The following is an 8,793-nucleotide window of genomic DNA, read 5'->3' as shown; positions in this document are numbered from 1 at the left end:
ATATTGCTTCCTATTGAGTACAATGAATGAGAGTACAATTATGGGCAACCATCCCTATAGTGTTGCAATTCAAAACGTGTACCTTATTTCTTACTTAATAGTGATGGAGGTTATTCATTAGACATACTAGCGCCCCTGGTGCATGCAGAACCCCCCCAGTGTCTTCACATCAGGACAGGGTATCAGTTTAAAGAAGACATTTTCAGCAAACAGAGCTTACCTAGATAATATTTAATGACCTGTGATTTAAACCAGGAGATTACAAGAAAGCATAAGATTACTGGGCTAATCTTGTATCCTTTTAGCATAATTAAAACACAGTTCTAATGCATACACGCAATTGGATTAATTATTATGGCACCATAACCTGTCTTGTCATTTCCTAAATCTTCTGTGCCAGATTGAGTCAAGACTATGCTTTTTGCAAAGGAAAGGGAACAAAAATCCTACACAGTCAGTTATTAGAGATGCAGTTATTTTGGGTATCTTTTCAAGAAAGGCCTTATCTACAGCCCTGCAGGCTCAGAGATCTCTAGCGTAAGATTTCCACCCTCCACCCCCCTACTCCCCGCCCCATTATGGAGATTAATCTACTCACAATTAAGGTTAAAGCCAGATTCCTGCTAGAAGCTATTTTAACCTACTATTATTCTCCCTGACTAAGAATTAAGTGATATTCTGATGTGATCACGAGAAGAAATTTTATCTAAGAGGGATTCCCCCCCCCAAAGTTTGCAAATTAGTCCAACAGTTTGAATGTTAACTTTAAAAAATTCCCTCTCATTCAATGGAAAAGACTAACTTCTGTATCTCCAAAGAAAAGAGTCATTATACTTTTCACTTTCCATCTAACTAATACTACATGTACACTCATTCATAGTCAATGTGTTTTGTTGGGGTTTTTTTTTTTGTTTTGTTTGTTTGTTTTTTGTTTGTGTGTGGGTTTTGTTTTGTTTTTTAAGGCAAAGTTATAGCTGTATTCACTAAACCTGCATGAGCGGTTTGCCCTCTGGTGACTAACTTTGTGAGAACATATAAGATTTCTAATAGATATATGAAGACTGATATAAGTAGAGAACGACTGGAGTGCTTGCAGGCTCCACAAGAAACACCATTAAAAGGGTTAAAAGAAATAGTATGCATTAATTCCAACAATGCAATGTTATTTCATTCAAATTAAGAGGAGAAACAAACTGAACTAAAGATATAGTGTCAAGAAGATGAAGAACAGAACTGCAACTGTACAGTAGCCACATACAGGAATGAAGAGAACTGAAATTTCAGAGTTTTGCCTAAGACTTATGAGGGCTAAGACAAAATAAAGAAGCAAAAAGGTCCCTCACAGCATCCGTTCCTCAAGGGCATAAAAGGTTAAGTCCAAAATCAGCTTGTCATCACAGTGAGGGCCAAATAGCCAGAACTCCTTGTTCTCCACGTCACACACAGGTGATGTTGGCCAGACTACTTGGACATGCATCTTTGGGCTTGTGACTATAAGGGTTTGAAAGTATAAATAGACAAAATTAACTTAATTACAGATTTTGTGAAATAAGATTGCCTTCCTCCTCCATAAGATCTGACACGAATTTGTTACACTGATTTCTTCCACTATGCTAGAGTTCGGCGGGGGGGGGGGGGGGGAAGTGTGCGTGTGTGTGAATCTCCATTACATACAACCAAAGGATCAAGTTTCTATCCCAGAGTTTGGCCAATTTACTCAGCCTGAGGGCCTTGACTGACTTTGAAGACAGACAATTTGCATTTTAATCTAATACGTGCTAATGGCATGCTTACTTCAAGCTATTTTGGAAGAGGAAAGTATAGATATTGTTGCTCAAAACGACTTTTGGTTTCCCAAGATAGTGCTTTAGATTTATTTCAGCTCCTTAGATGACCACTGTTACCGTCCTAAACATCATACATATTTTAACTTCACAAACATTCCCGTAAAACAGGGAAGTATTATCATCTATTACGAGGAACAGAAGTGGAAAACAAAAAAAAGCGACTTGTCTAGTATCACAAAAAAATGCCCATTGGTCCCAAGCTCCTAGCTAGCTGTCTAGCTGGTAGATCCCATTCCTTTCATGAAAAATAGACAGGCAATTGAAAAGTCACCAGTTGCATTTTGTTATATTATCCAGATTGCGTTTCTCCTGTACACCTGCTTACCTATCAGCTTAAATCACCTTAGTGAACAGCTATAGTTCCTTTTACATCTAGCTGCTGAGCTAAAAGGTTTTTCTTGGTCTTGCCTTGCTTCTATATGCAAGGACTGCTACAATGTTGTCCGAGTAAATCGCCATGACCATTCACCTAAATTCTTTCTCAGTGTCCATAGCTGAAGGTTGTTGGTGAACAGTAACTTCTTCCCTTTGAAGATGTACAAGCTAAGACTGAAAAGAGAGGAGAGGAAATGTTGGGGCTGGAATGAAAGAAAATAAATGTAGAGTTAACTTCTAAAATGGTTGTAGTGTCTTGCTTGAATTCACCAAGAAATTTAGTTAAAGACCAGTAGAATGGTGGATAATGTCTGTAACAATTACAAATACTGATGGTCACAGAGGTGCTCTTTCCCAGTTACCTCGAAATGGCAGAGTAACAATGAGCCCTTCCTCATGGTCACCTAGCACATAACCTTAGTACTCTTATTAAATAAGTGTCTAGATTCCTTCCCTCATAAAATACATTTTGAAACTAGGTCTTTTACCACCTGGCACCCTTCCTGTCCTACTTCAGCCTCTTGTAGCAGTACAAGGGGAAAGAGAAAGGTTAGCTTCTAGTCCTGTACAATTTTCATGTGGCATTAGCAATTAGAATATGCATATTAGAAAATATGCAGTCAACTCAACAGCTATCCTTCTGCATTTCTAAATACTCTGCATGCAGTACTGAGTAACAGATCTCCAATGACAAACTAAATTTTATTTGCAAGATGAAATACGAATCTGCATCATACTTCTGAAAGGAATGAGCTGAAGGTTCCTAAAACACACTCACTGATACTGACCTGTCTTCTCAGAGAGAAAGAGTTAAACATCCTGTTTTATTCCCTGAACGGTAGTGGTCCCATGCAGAGGTGCCATGTTTTATTTAAAACATGCTCTCTCTCAGTAACCACTTGTTCTAATTGGCAAGGCAAGGCTGGGTCCCCAAAGCACATAGCTCGTTACATTCAGTTTGGATTACAAAAACACGATGAAACAAACTGCATCGAAATGTACAAATTAACAGCTCAGGAGTGCACGACACGGACATGGAATTAGATTGTAATATGGAACAAACTCCACAGGGAGGCTAAGGAACAAATCACTAGTGTCTCTATAAACTATAGAAGGTTTCCAAACGAGCAAATACACAAAAAAGAGCACAGACTTTTCTATAACTCAAGCAAATTGCTAAATGGGAAAAAAAAAAGAAAAACATTCCCTCTCCTATCTTATGCACGCATTTATAGGAGAATGGAGTTACAAGAAAGTTTAATTTATTAAAGCTGTGGGTTGCACATTCTAAATAGGTAACTCGGCTTTCATGCTGGCAATGTACAAACATCATGGCAATTAAGTCATATTTCTAAACATATTTTTTTAACATCATCACAAAACCTATACACAAGAGACTAAATTACAGCTGGTGTTTCAACGAGTCATTTGGAAAGGTTATGAGTTAGAAGGTGAACAAAATATTAACAAAACAAGAAGAAACTGGCTTTACCATAAAGACTTAAACACGCTAGAAAACAGAGCTATGAAAAACTAAAAATAATGCAAGTCTGAGACAAAAAAGGGGCTGAGCTCTTTTCTTTGCTTGTAGAGCAATCTGTACAACAGGACTGGCAATCCCCTGACATAAGAAAAAGAAAACACATGGAAAATATCAGTATCAGTGATGTCTTGTAAAGACAGAGGAAAAAATTAAATTAAGACTATTTGCCAGTCTTTTCAGGGAGCCAGTACTGAGAAGAGATCATATTTTTGTTTGAATGCAATTTATATTTTTAACAAATGAGCCCCAGACTAGTAGACTGTGAATTTAGCATGATGCAATACAATGAAACAGCCACTAATGTCCTACAGGGTAGCTTGCTGATAGGATTGACTGACTGTAAAATGTTAATTTTCTTAATTAAAAGGCATTCAATTTTCCTAGACTCTGTTAGTGAAAAGACACTTTCAAATATGACTGAAAAAAGCCCTAACAACTTGAAGTTAGTAGTAGCCAGAAAGAAGAAAAGAGAGAAAGAAAAAAAATCCATTCTACCTCAATACGTAACATTTGAGTGCCAGCTGTGAAAGAAATTCTCTTTCTTCCACTAACCGTTGTACAGAAGTAATTCGTGGGTCTGCCCTCCATCAGTACTTGCCCCTTCCCACTATTTTAAATGGGGGAAGATGAAGGAGGAGGAAAAAGGAGAAAATAATTGAGCAAATCAAACCAGCAGCTGAGCCACTGGCCCTATTGACACCCTACGTTACATTGCTGTGCACACACCCTTTCACACAGCCAGGTACCAGAAATTAAATGTATGCTAAACAATATCTATGTTTATATTTGGAATGTTATAGTTCTTTATTAGTAGGTGCTCTAGAAATTAAAAATATCTTTGTTGCCACTGTAACCAGCTGTACAATTTTCCAAAGAATTATTTAGCTTCAAGCCTGGATGTGTAATAAAAGTTGAAGATGAAGCTTGACTACTTTCAAGTGCTAGCCAGTGAGCATTGATTTGTGGCAAGCAGTCCATGTACTTCAAAGTACAAAGACAGACATAAACACAACAGCAAATTCTAGCCTAATGAACCAACAAATTGAGGCACCGCTTTCCATTAGGAGCCAACTAAGGGAATACCATACTGAAAAAGAAACCTTTTCTGTACAAATAAAGAAAACTAGTATTCAGTTCTGTTTTCAAAACCTCTGAAAATGCTTGCTGCTTTTCTAGCAAAGTACTAAAACATGTGGATTCACATCAGAAATTACAAGGATATGGAAAATGCAAACATAGCATATTTTTAATCATTCATTTAGGAATTAAAACTTTATGAAGAGAAGGGCTGAATAAACCATAATTTATCATTTCTCATGCAACAGGATACAGCAAAGATAACACAATTTGAACCAGCAACATGCAAGATGGACCTGTTGAAAATGTTTCCAGTAAGCAAGCTGACAGCTTGATGGAGGATCAAGTTAGCAGTTGACTAACAGCAAAATCCATTTAGTTAGGCAGGAACACTGATTTTTGCGAGCTCATGCTTACAGTAGGTGTTATTACTGTCAGACAAGGCAGCATTCTAAATAGCGCCCAGGATTTACAAAGACTGAGAGAAGAGGAAATTGTGTTATTCAAGTGACTCTGAGTCACATAACCCCCCCCCAATTTTCTAAGCTTCATAAACTGTGCATAACTTCGGCATAGCAAAATACAGGTCTGCTCAACAAAGAAGGCTTAAGATACACGAAAACATAAAATAACTCTACAGTCAGACATCTGAGTGAGTTCAGGGAACAGAAGGAATAGCAGATAATCTGATACTTCTAGAATCAGATGATATATAGATTATCTATATCTTCCCCTCCCCATCAGACCCTTCAAATTCAGGAAAATAAAAGATGCTATTGAAGTTGTGAAATTTCATAATCTGGCATAAAGCTAAGCATATGTATTGAAAATACCTATGTGGTTCCAGCAATACTGATTTCCTACTTGATAGATGGAGATTAAAAATCTGTAATTTTTACTCATCAAGATACCAGCATGTAAAAAATGTGTTTGATTTCAGACTAAAAATAAAACTCGAGGCCCCAAAAAGCCAGAGAATTCTTGGGTTATATGGCTGAAGTATTTTCTCAAATTCAGCAATGCTGATCTAGAGTTTCACAGAACATGAACATAAACTTTGCATATCTGGATTAAGAAAAGAGATGACACCCAAGTCTAGAAGTTTCTATTACACCTTCAGCCAGAAAGGCTATGAAATTGATTCACAAATCCAGGAATACTCTAATCATCATTTTCTCTTCTTCCAACTTTACAAGTGCATCTCTCCACCAAACCACTCAGTGCTACACTTACCTTCAGTTTCACATATTACTGAAGAAGCTGAAATCTCCTTCCTGTACCCCTCTTTCCAACACCGATTGCACCATAACAGCAATTAAACTTTCTAGACTCACAATGAAATGGACTAAAGGCAGTCTGCATTTGTTGGGGTGATTTAAGCAGAAAGCCTAGTTTTACCATTTTCTGTATTTAAATATTTGTTCTTACTCTGTAATAATTTGTTCTGTGACTGTTCCCAGAGGTTCCAAATAAAATTGATCACTTGAGATACCAGGTGTTGTTTCTACTTTGTAGAAGTGGCTTTTCAAAAGCACTCAAACAATGTCCCTACCTGAAGTTGACATTAAAACTTCCATAAACCTAATGGGAGCAAAGACAGATTAATACAGAGTACTTTTGAAGAACATCACTCATCACTGTCCTGTATTTTTATCATTCAGATTTCACAGTTTACCATATTGAAAGAAGAGAGGTTGCAGTATTAGCGAAAGATGCGGTGTCACTAAGGGAGATACTCTGGCTGTAATTTGCATTTTTTTCACTTACCAGCCTATATTCTGATTTAAAAAACCCCACGCTTTATTGCATTTATATTCTGGATGTGCAAGAAGTCTGAAGGAACTATGCCTTAACCATCTGAAGAGCAAATTCATTTGAAGCAATTTGATATGTAGGATTACACTTGTACTGTATCTGGAGACTTTGAGGTATTGATAGCATGTGGTCAGCACTGGAGACAGAATGTTGTAAAGTACTTTGCAGAAGTACAATTAACTTGAAATGATTTCAGAGAGACTCTTGAACATTTCGGAGTCTGCTGCTTCTACAGGGCTTAAATAAAACAAGTCAGGTGTTCCTTCTTGGAACAAGCAGATGGGGTGAAGAGGAGGTAAAGAGGGCTGAAGAGGATAGCTAACTTCAAGTTCCTCTCCAATATTTATCGACCTTTATGTGCAAGCCTGGAACTAGTCTGTAGCAAACAAACAGCAGACTTGTGGTTGTACAGAAGAGCTTAGTGAACCTTCTAGATCTAGGTCAAAACATTGAGCTCTTCTAGGCAAACAGTTGCGTGTATCTGTACAGTACCCAGCTCACTCTTGCCATAGAAAGCTGAACAACTTAATCTCTAAAATAACCTGTGAGAAGTATTGCCATGTTTAGGAAAATGTACAAAGATAGCCAAAACAAGGAATTCCAGTCTCCCTGCTACATAATCTGGTTGCTTTTGCTGTTTGTTTCATCTTTGGACAAATGGGAGTGAAAATTCAGTGAATTTATCTTGATAATAAATTTAGAAATCACAAGCATTTGGTCAAGCAAGAAGTCAAAAACACAGCCCCTGACCATTGCCCTTTGTTCCATTTCTGTGCTAATTAACATCACAGACACCAAACTATGACCATTTTTTCCCAAGGAATGGAGAGAAGAAGGGCAGAAGCAAAGAAGAGCGCATGATTGTGTATTTACAAACGTGCACATAGTTCAGAAAGTCTGAAAAAACAGTAAAGATAGGAAGGTTCCACATAATAATTTATATTGCAATGTACACCAAACAATGTTTTCATCTCTTGAGGACTTGTTGCCCTTCTCCTCTGATCTATATAAACAGTTAATATTTACACAAATGTAAGGGGCTTTGCTGCTGTGTGTGTTTGAAATTAATTTAAAAAAAATAAAATAGGAAGACTGGATTCTATCCCTTCCCTCTGAAAAAAATCCCCAGCCATTTAACAAAGTTACTAACCTTTTTCGTTGTGTGGATTTCTTTTTTCTAAAATAAAAGAGAAAGGAAATGACGGTCAAGAAAAATAGTAATTCCCAATTTTCCCTAGCATACAAATCTGCTTCAATACATTTGAATTAATAATTTGCCATATCAAAAGAGAAACAAGAGGAACTTTTTTCACATCCTATCTTTGGAGTGCCTGGAATGATGGAAAACATCTTTCAACAGCTAATTTGCCTAAAATCTCACTATCTGTGGTAGTTAAATTTACAGAAACAAGAGTATACATCTTTCTATCTCAATACTGCAGCTGGAAACCCAGTACAAAAAATACACTAAAAATATTTCAGTAACATCAAAAAAAGAAAGAAAAAAGAAGACTATTATGTTGGAATGATGACATTAAGACGTTTTCAGCTACTACTCAAATAGAACTGGTTATTTCAGTGCTACTTGTTGAAGCAACCATAGTTAAGATTTAAAAAGATTAGAGTAAATCTACCTTTTTCCACAATATTTGGATTTGTTCCAACTACTAGTAGATTTTTAAGCTAGTGAAACTCTTCAAAAGTATTATTTCATTAAAATAAACAGGCTGTAAGGAAAGTGTTGAAAATTTTAAAAAGTTAAGCTTCCCTCCCCTCAATAAAATCATACAAATAATGAGATATCATCTTGTATTTTTACAACAGAAAAAAACGAACTTGATCAGAGGTAATGGCCTTTCAGGACAATTACAGAAGAGAAGCCAAGAATTTTTCTTCTTGTTAAAAACAAACAAACCAAACAACAACAAAACCCCCAGTAAAACCAAAATAAAAGATACTTTGCTTAATGCCTGGTCTGCCTGCTGTGAAGTTTTGGGTACTCTGTTAAACTCAGAATATTAGGGATGGACCATTTTCATATCTCAGAATCAGAAAATCCACATTTCTGAGGTACACAAACAGAAGTTGTTTACTATGTGCTAATATGAACATAACAGTTGTACTAAGTCAAATCAA

This window comes from Charadrius vociferus, unplaced genomic scaffold (genome assembly GCF_000708025.1).
Source record: "Charadrius vociferus isolate BGI_N301 unplaced genomic scaffold, ASM70802v2 scaffold62, whole genome shotgun sequence".
Lineage (NCBI taxonomy): Eukaryota > Metazoa > Chordata > Aves > Charadriiformes > Charadriidae > Charadrius > Charadrius vociferus.
Note: the sequence above shows the minus strand (reverse complement) of the source record.